The following is a 9,749-nucleotide window of genomic DNA, read 5'->3' on the forward strand; positions in this document are numbered from 1 at the left end:
ATCATGCTACTTTATATTTCATATGGGCAGGTTTCACCCATACCTGGATGATCTTGATCTCACAGAAGCTATGCAACTTCAGCCGTGGTTAGTACTTGGATAGGGGACCACCAAGGAAGTCCAGGGTTGCCACGCAGTGGCAGACAACGGCCAATGATCTCTTCCCTTGACCTTGGTGGTCCAGGTTTGCCTGATCTTGTCAGTTCTCAAGAGCCTTGAAAGCCCAACTTGGTCGCCCACAGGCATCCCTGTGAACTTCAGGGAATTCCTGGTGAGGAGGAGGAGGAGGAGGAGGAGGCAGAGGAGGAAGAGTTTGAATTTATATCCCCTTTAGAACATAAGAACATAAGAACAAGCCAGCTGGATCAGATCAGAGTCCATCTAGTCCAGCTCTCTGCTACTCGCAGTGGCCCACCAGGTGCCTTTGGGAGCTCTTAAAAACTTAATAAGAACATAAGAACATAAGAACTAGCCTGCTGGATCAGACCAGAGTCCATCTAGTCCAGCACTCTGCTACTTGCAGTGGCCCACCAGGTGCCTTTGGGAGCTCACATGCAGGATGTGAAAGCAATGGCCTTCTGCGGCTGTTGCTCCTGATCACCTGGTCTGTTAAGGCATTTGCAATCACAGATCAAAGAGGATCAAGATTGGGAGCCATAAATCGACTTCTCCTCCATAAATCTGTCCAAGCCCCTTTTAAAGCTATCCAGGTTAGTGGCCATCACCACCCTTTCTTTCCTGTAAGGAGACTCAGAGGGGTATACAACCTCCTTTCCCTTCCCTGCCCCCACAACAAACACCCTGTGAGGTGGGTGGGGCTGACAGAGCTCCAAAGAACTGTGACTAGCCCAAGGTCACCCAGCTGACATGTGTTGGAGTGCACAGGCTAATCTAGTTCCCCAGATAAGCCTCCACAGCCCAGGTGGCAGAGCGGGGAATCAAACCCGGTCCTTCAGGTTAGAGGGCACCTGCTCTTAACCGTTACGCCATTGCTGCTCCCTGCACCATCTTGGGGACCCCTGCTCTAAATCATGACCCGAAGTAAGTTGCACACAGCAGTTTGGAGGTCAACGCGAACTAAATTGTGAGCTCGGTTTATCAAAAGTGCTGGAAATAGAGCACGGGTTTTGAACGTAGCCGGCAAGGGTGCGCTGGAGCGTTCGTGGTTCGCAGCTGTGTCTGAATCCTGCTGGGTCTGGCTTGAAATGCCACTTTTGACAGCCTCGTTTGAGCCGAGCGTCTTTCCAAAGAGTTTTGACATATCACTTCTCAGAAGTCCCCTTGGCCCTTTTCTTGAAGGAGCTCACTTGGCGAGTGTGCCGTGCTTTACAGGAGGCGGGCCGGGGAGGGGGGGGGAGTGCAGAAATTAGCTCGACGCGGGAGTCTTTTCAGGAAGAAAGATGGGCTGGGGGGAAATCCCCTGCAGCTCTGCTGATTGACCTCTGACATGCAGTTTGAAGTTCTATGAGAGGAGAAGGCCTCCCACGGTCATTCTGACGCCGCGCTTCTGCCATCCAGAGATATATATATATTTCAAAAAGAACTGTAACAATAGCTGCGGCTCATGAATTTGGATTTCGCAACGAGAGGAGGAGGCGGCTCGCTTCCAAGTGGAGGTCTCTGGCTGATGATTCTCTCCTAGCAGGAATTCATTGCTGGAAATGGACAAGAATATGAGAATGGGCTTTTTTTTTGTAGTTTTGAGAAGTATGGTGGTTGCCTGGCAAAGAGGAAACGCTGGAACTAGGAGCTGAGGTTTTGCAAGTCACAATACTAGAACCAGGGGGCATTCATTGAAAATGCTGGGGGGAAGAATTAGGACTAATCAAAGGAAACACTTCTTCACGCAACGTGTGATTGGTGTTTGGAATATGCTGCCACGGGAGGTGGTGATGGCCACTCACCTGGATAGCTTTAAAAAGGGCTTGGACAGATTGATGGAGGAGAAGTCGATTTATGGCTACCAATCTTGATCCTCCTTGATCTCAGATTGCAAATGCCTTAGCAGACCAGGTGCTCGGGAGCAGCAGCAGCAGCAGCAGCAGAAGGCCATTGCTTTCACATCCTGCACGTGAGCTCCCAAAGGCACCTGGTGGGCCACTGCGAGTAGCGGAGAGCTGGACTAGATGGACTCTGGTCTGATCCAGCTGGCTTGTTCTTATGTTCTTATGCAAGGAAGGAGAGGTTATCCTTTTCTGTACTCTTGCTAATTGGGGGGGGGGGGGCTCAGAACAGAAGGATGTAAGAAGACCTCTCTAGATGAGACCAGTGTTGCATGTAGTCCAGCATCCTGTCTCTCACAGTGGGCAGTCAATCCCTTTGGAAGGCCAACAGCGGAGCACAGAAGCTAAGCCCTTCATAAGAACATCAGAAGAGACCTGCTGTATCAGACGCGTGGACCTTCTAGCCCAGCATCGTGTCTCACATAGTGACAATCCAGTTCCTCTGAAAGATCAATAACAGGGCACAGAGGCTGAGGCTTTCATAAGAACATCAGAAGAGCCCTGCTGGATCAGACCTGTGGACCATCTAGTCCAGCATCCCGTCTCACAGAGTGGCCAACCAGTTCCTTTGGAGAGCCATCAACAAAAGAAGAGCCCTGCTGGATAAAACCAGTGGTCCATATAGTCCAGCATCCTCTCTTTCACAGTGGCCAACAAGTTCCTCTGAAGGTCTAACAACAGGGCACAGAGGCTGAGGCTTTTACAAGAAAAATCACAGACTGAAGTCCATTTTCAGAGCTTTTGGAAATTTAAGGGACTCTCTGATCTGAAGGCAGGGTGGCTACCAAAGCAGGGGAAATGAGTGCACAACCGAGAATCAGACCCAACTTGAAGGAGAACACAAAATGGCCGACGTTCCATTGTTATTTTTTAAAGGCACATTGCTACCCTTCAGTTTACTTCAACGATAAGTCTTGTCTAGATAACAAAGCAATTAACAGAAGCAGAAGAAAAAGGAGGACCCTGTCATGAAGGAAACCTTCCCTCCTTTGGCTGTTGAGCATCTCAGATGGAGTCAGGTCTTCCCAGCTTCTTCTGGTGACGATTTCTTAACGGAAGATGTCAGGGGTTTAACCAGATGCCGTCAGACTATTCAGCCCCTACTGAGCCACCTTCACTCTTGTGTGCTCCTGTTACGTTCATGTTTGCAGAGGTGACAAGAATTTCCTCACGAGGGCACACATCGGCTTGCTTTGGGGATTTAAAGAAAATGCCGTTATTTGTCCTTTTCTTCTGGGGAGCAGCAGCAAGAGGTTTTCCTTCCAGGCGAAGAATGATCCCCCAGACTCACAGAGTCGATAACGTCCACTTGAGTTTGAAGCTCTCGCTTGCTGCAGGAAAAGCCTGGAGCCATTCTCTCAGAGGAGGAAAAGGTGGTCCTTCACATCTTGTTCAGGAGGCGGACAAAAAGGGAGAGTTCCTGTGTAAGGAAGAGCTGAAATCTTCAGGGTTTTTAAAAAATCTCCTTTCCAGTCCTTCTGCTGCAGAGGCTACGCCCTCTCAACTTCCAAAGTTCAACTGCAGAATTCAGACAGGGATGGTAGCTCAGCACAGATCATACTCTTGGATTTATTTCAGGTCCGACATGATTTGAGATGAACTATTTGATGGGTTGGGGGCCACCATGGTGCAGTGGTAAAAGTGTTAGACTAGGGGTCTGCAACCTGCAGCTCTCCAGATGTTCATGGACTACAATTCCCATCAGCCCCTGCCAGCATGGCCAATTGGCCATGTCTGTCTGTCCGTCCACCTATCCTTCCTTCCTTCCTTCCTTCCTTCCTTCCTTCCTTCCTTCCTTCCTTCCTTCCTTCCTTCCTTCCTTCCTTCCTTCCTTCCTTCCTTCCTTCCTTCCTTTCTTTCTTTCTTTCTTTCTTTCTTTCTTTCTTTCTTTCTTTCTTTCTTTCTTTCTTTCTTTCTTTCTTTCTTTCTAGCTCTGCTAGTATTTACGACGTAGACTAAATGACTTTTTGATTATTTTCTGCAAGATGTGGACTCCTAAGAAGCCCAGTGTTATTAGGAAGCTGAAGTATGTGAACATGGAGTTTACAGACTTCATCTCTAAAAGGGGCGTGTCATGGAATGATGCTATCGCTACAGTAAAGGGAAGTCACATATGACTGTGAAAAGCATCTTTGCCTTTTGATCTCCTGAAGGGAGGACAGGAAGCCATACAAAGGTGCCAGGATGAAACTTCAAAGGCCTGAGTTACCTCGTGGCCTGAACAGAGTTTTCCTGAGAGGGGGAAAACAAAGGTTTTTGAATTCCATCTTGAGACGTGGTCAGAGAAGCATCTCTGGGCCATGGGTTCCCGGAATGGGGACAAAGAACCAAAAGGAATGTAACCAGCTGAGCAATCTCTAAACGCATTTTATGTTTTTTTAAAAAAAATTGTTTTGAACTTTTACAATAAATCCTTGAACAATCAGCTGGTCTGGAGTCATTAGGAGGGAAAAGGGACCCGAGACCGAGGTGGGATAAGAGTGGCTCTCCCAAGCTGAATCTCAGCCTCAGTCGTCATAAAGACACACAACTGTTTATGGCTGCGGACCCATCTTTCAGAAAGGATATTGTGCTGATGAAAAATGTGTCAGAAGAAGGCAATCAAAATGACAAAGAATTCGGAGCATCTTTTCTATGAGCAAAGGTTAAGATGACTGGAGAGATCTAATCTCGAGAAAAGACACTGGGTGGGTAGATATTTATAAAACGAGACACTCAGAGGAGATAACTTCATCCCCCCCTCCCAAACTATTACAACCGAAACGCATCCGATGAAGTCGGTCGGCAGTCAGAAGGGAGGAATACTTCCGCACACAACACACAATTAAATTGTGGGACTCGCTTGATAATTGGTCGTCAGCAGTGGGATGAGGTGATGTGTGTGTGTGTGGGGGGTGTGTGTGTGACATGGGATATAATGGAGTCCGTTTTGCTGCTTGTGCTTTAGTTCTGGCTGTAGTTTGGTCCAGGGGCTTATTCCTGACACACAAATAAATAAATCAGCTGAACACAGAGTCTTGTTATTGAACAGTCCAGGGGGGTAACATCTATGGCCATCAGCCATGGCAGTTAAATTGATCTCCCCATTAGAATAATGGAATCGCAGAGTTGGAAGAGACCCCCAAAGGCCATCAGGTCCAACCCCCTGCCATGCAGGAACACACAATCAAAGCACTCCTGACAGGTGGCCATCCAGCCTCTCTTTAAAAACCTCCAAAGAAGGAGACTCCACCACCCTCCGAGGTCATGCACTCCACTGTCAAACAGCCCCGACGGTCAGGAACCTTTTCCTGATGCTTAGGTGGAATCTCTTTCCCTTCACCTTAAACCCATCACTCCTGGTCCTGGTCTCTGGAGGCGCAGAAAACAAGCTTGCTCCCTCACCAACATGACATCCCTTCAAATATCTAAACATGGCTGTCATGTCCCCTCTTAACCTTCTCTTCAACAAACTAAACATCCCCAGCTCCCTGAGTCTCTCTTCGTAGGGCATGGATTCCAAACCTTTCCATGTTGGGTTGAGCCAAAGATAAGATATGAGAACAGGGGGCATTCATTGAAAATGCTGGGGGGAAGAATTAGGACTAATAAAAGGAAACACTTCTTCACGCAACGTGTGATTGGTGTTTGGAATATGCTGCCACAGGAGGTGGTGATGGCCACTAACCTGGATCGCTTTAAAAGGGGCTTGGACGGATTTATGGAGGAGAAGTTGCTCTGTGGGTACCAATCTTGATCCTCCTTGATCTGAGATGGCCAATGCCTTAGCAGACCAGGTGCTCAGGAGCAGCAGCAGCAGAAGGCCATTGCTTTCACCTCCTGCATGTGAGCTCCCAAAGGCACCTGGTGGGCCACTGCGAGTAGCAGAGAGCTGGACTAGATGGACTCTGGTCTGATCCAGCTGGCTTGTTCTTATGTTCTTAACAAAGAACAATTAAAATAGTCCTGTGACAGATGTTGTTTCCTGCCTTTAAAGCACAGAAGAGGTGCTGCGGTTTGAAACTGGGACCGTCCGCATCCCAGACAGAGACTGTACCACTTACGTGCTCCCGTTTCTTCAAAAAGCAGGTCTACCGTGCAGCTGGAGCTGGGATAATGTGTTTCGTCGTTGTTTGCTTCCCGCTTCTCCAAGCGGGGAGGAATTCCAAAGGGAACGTGCGACTGTTGTGTTTTCTTTTTGGATGAGAGATCTGTGGAGGCCGGGATGCCTTTTGCAACATTGATCTATTTACCCAAATGCAAACTGATTGCCTCTTGGTCAGAAACGGGGCGCAGCGGGACCCTCTGGTCTCATCCGGCAAATGATGCCTTCCGTTCTTGTTTGCGGTCTTTGTGTCAGAGTTTGGAGCCTGCCACTTGGCACCTTTTTGGAACGGAAAAACCAAGGACTAAAATTTTCTCTGTGTTACGGATAACGTGAGTTTTCTGGGCGAGGCTCCACTTAGCAGAGAAGTGCGCTGGTTAAGTTTGCGGCTGCCAAAATGGTGGGGTGGGGATGGATCAACAAGGGGTTTTGGAGTCATCATAGAAACATAGAGTGGGAAGGTATCTCAAAGGTCATCAACCCCCTTCACAATGCAGGAAATTCACAACTACTTCCACAGCCGCTACTGACTACTGCTCTATGCACAAAGAAGAGGTTAAGATCTCATGTATCTAATCTGGAGGAACCGGGTTTGATTCCCTGCTCTGCCGCCTGAGCTGTGGAGGCTTATCTGGGGAATTCAGAGTAGCCTGTGCACTCCCGCACACGCCAGCTGGGTGACCTTGAGCTAGTCACAGCTTCTCGGAGCTCTCTCAGCCCCGCCCACCTCACAGGGTGTTTGTTGTGAGGGGGGAAGGGCAAGGAGATTGTCAGCCCCTTTGAGTCTCCTGCAGGAGAGAAAGGGGGGATATAAATCCAAACTCTTCTTCTCACTGGCGTAATGTCCATTGGGCAAGGTGGGCAGCTGCTCAGGGCATCACCTTGTGGGGGGGGGGCATCAAAATGCTGGGTTCGTTTTTGGGTATTTTAGTGGTTTTCAATTTTTGGCCTGCAGGGGGCGCGGGTTTTAGGCTAGCGGCACCAAAATTTCAGCATATCTTCAGGAGACTGTCCTTATGCTACCCCCCAAGTTTGGTGAGGTTTGGTTCAGGGGGTCCAAAGTTATGGACTCCCAAAGGGGGTGCCCCCATACCCCATTGTTTCCAATGGGAACTAATAGGAGATGGGGGCTACAGTTTTGAGGGTCCATAACTTTGGCCCCCCTGAACCAAACTGCACCAAACCTGGGGGGTATCATTAGGGCAGTCTCCTGATGAGACCCTGAAAGTTTTGAGACTGTGCCTTCAGAAATGTGCCCCCCCAGCCCTCAACCCCCATTGACAACAATTCAGAAAACTAAATGCAGAACAAAGATTCTTGGGCAAATTTCGGGATGTTCTTGCAGGGAGGGCATTCTTGGACGTATCAGCACCAAAATTTCAGGGTATCATCTGGAGACTGTCATGATGGCAACCCCAAGGTTTGGTGCAGTTTGGTTCAGGGGGTCCAAAGTTATGGATGCACCCCCTGCAGGCACCAATGTCCTGGTGCAAAAAAAAATTTGGTCGGTGGAGTGGCCGCCCATTGCGGGGGGGGGGGGGGCATCCAACTCAGGTTTTGCCCAGGGCTACAGTTTGCCCAGGGCTGCCTCGTTACACCCCTGCTTCTTCTTCCTGTTCAGGCAGTTCAAACACACGGAGGGTGCATGGGTGCTACCTCCTCTATTTCAACCATCCTACATTCAGGGTCCCATCTATACTAAGCCTTTGTATGCACAGCACAAGGTGCCCATGCTCCCAATATCCAACACAAAGCACCAAAACATGGAATATACGGGTCACGCGTTTGGAGACCGTGTTTGCAAAGACGAGCCCATTGCAGTCTATAAAATTGTGCATGGGGTAGAAAATGTTGACAGAGAGACATTTTTCTCTCTTTCTCACAATACTAGAACCAGGGGGCATCCATTGAAAATGCTGGGGGGAAGAATTAGGACTAAGAAAAGGAAACACTTCTTCACGCAAAGTGTGATTGGTGTTTGGAATATGCTGCCACGGGAGGTGGTGATGGCCACTCACCTGGATCGCTTTAAAAAGGGCTTGGATAGATTTATGGAGGAGAAGTTGATCTATGGCTACCAATCTTGATCCTCCTTGATCTCAGATTGCAAAGGCCTTAGCAGACCAGGTGATCGGGAGCAGCAGCAGAAGGCATTGCTTTCACCTCCTGCAGGTGAGCTCCCAATGGCACCTGGTGGGCCACTGCGAGTAGCAGAGTGCTGGACTTGATGGACTCTGGTCTGATCCAGCTGGCTTGTTCTTATGTTCTTATGTTCTTCCTGTCGTTCCTTTCATGAGCTGGCCAAATTCTAAATTCTCATGTCTCCGGTTTTGTTTGGGAGGGGGGCATTCTGACTGCTGTGACCTTTTCTGTGGATTTAATAATAGAGGGAGAGGATACCTGTAGTAGGATCATCCCACTGAAATTATACACACATACCTATCTTAATATCTGATGGAGGTTATGAGCCCTTGGCGGTTTAGAGGCTTTGGGAAGCGGTGTGATTGAGTCAGAGTAAATCCTTTCCAAATCCCTCTTTCTTGAACACTTCAGGTTAGTTGGAAGTTTGAGATGTTCGTAGCATCTGGGATGCAGGGGGATGAGATCAGAGAGTTTGGGCTTCACAGGGTGCCTAGCTCAACTCGAACTGCCTGCTCTAGGATACTGTAGGTTTTAGCCACCAATCATCCCCTCAGAAAACAGAATTCACCAAACCAGGTTTTGAACGAACGTTTCAGCTTTTCTTCCAGGTTCGTAGCAGGAAGACTGCAATGAATTTCCCTGGATTTTGAAGCATCTTTAAGAATTGGTGGCTTTCTAACGTGCATATTTCTCTGTTGCTTTAAAAGGTTTGCCTCTGGACCTACCTGAAAGAAGATGTCTTATGGTTCCATTGACGGGAGCGGATTTGGAAGCAGGAGCAGCTTTGGTGGGCCTTCGAGACAAGGCTACCAACCTCTAGGTAATAATTTGGTCTGCTTTTTTAACCTAGGTCCAGAGGTGGGATCCAGCAGGTTCTCACAGGTTCCCGAGAGTAGGTTACTAATTATTTGTGTGTGTCGCAGTAGGGTTACTCATTGAGTGATTTTTTGCTAATGCGTGACTTTTGGGCTCTTAGTTACGCCTCTCTCCTCTCAGCGGTATGCAGTGTAGATCTGGAAGCAGCTCTAGCAGGAGGGTGCACCGGGCGCGCGTGGCAGAAGCCTGTGCCCTCGCGTGGCATCTCTGCTTTCCCTGCTCAAGATTCCAGGACCGGCGCAGCGGCTGCGTCCTTGCCACAGCCCCGCCCCGGAATGCCCGGCCACGTCCCCGTCATGCCCCGCCCAGCCCCATTGGCGCTCTGCCACAGTTTGAATCCCACCATCATGGGAACATGTTACTAAAATTTTTGGATCCCACCACTGCCTAGGTCCAATCTCTGATACTCTTTCTACTCACTGTGGCGATAATTACACGGCTCCTTTGTTTCCAAGCATGCTTTAGAGTGCTGGATTCTTAACGCTGGAGCTTTAAATGGTTCAAGGCCAGGGTACGTAGACGATGACGAAGAAAAGTTTGGATTTATACGCTACTTTTCTCTCCTGTAAGAGGAATCAAGGCGGCTTACAAATTTCTTTCTTCTTCTTTGCCCCCCTCTCGTGGTTGAGAAAAGTGGGGTGTAA

General features: G+C 48.8%; 1 long non-coding RNA gene across 1 annotated transcript in view; it reads left to right on the forward strand.

Annotated features, from left to right (window-relative positions):
• The window catches only part of LOC125439059, an 85,466-nt gene extending 76,417 nt beyond the window's left edge, over window positions 1–9,049 (forward strand). The window contains exon 3 of the long non-coding RNA XR_007245473.1: window positions 8,937–9,049. This is a non-coding gene — a long non-coding RNA (uncharacterized LOC125439059). The remainder of the gene's footprint in view (window positions 1–8,936) is intronic.
• Window positions 9,050–9,749: the final 700 nt, after the last annotated feature.

This window comes from Sphaerodactylus townsendi, linkage group LG09 (genome assembly GCF_021028975.2).
Source record: "Sphaerodactylus townsendi isolate TG3544 linkage group LG09, MPM_Stown_v2.3, whole genome shotgun sequence".
NCBI classification, from domain to species: Eukaryota; Metazoa; Chordata; class Lepidosauria; order Squamata; family Sphaerodactylidae; genus Sphaerodactylus; species Sphaerodactylus townsendi.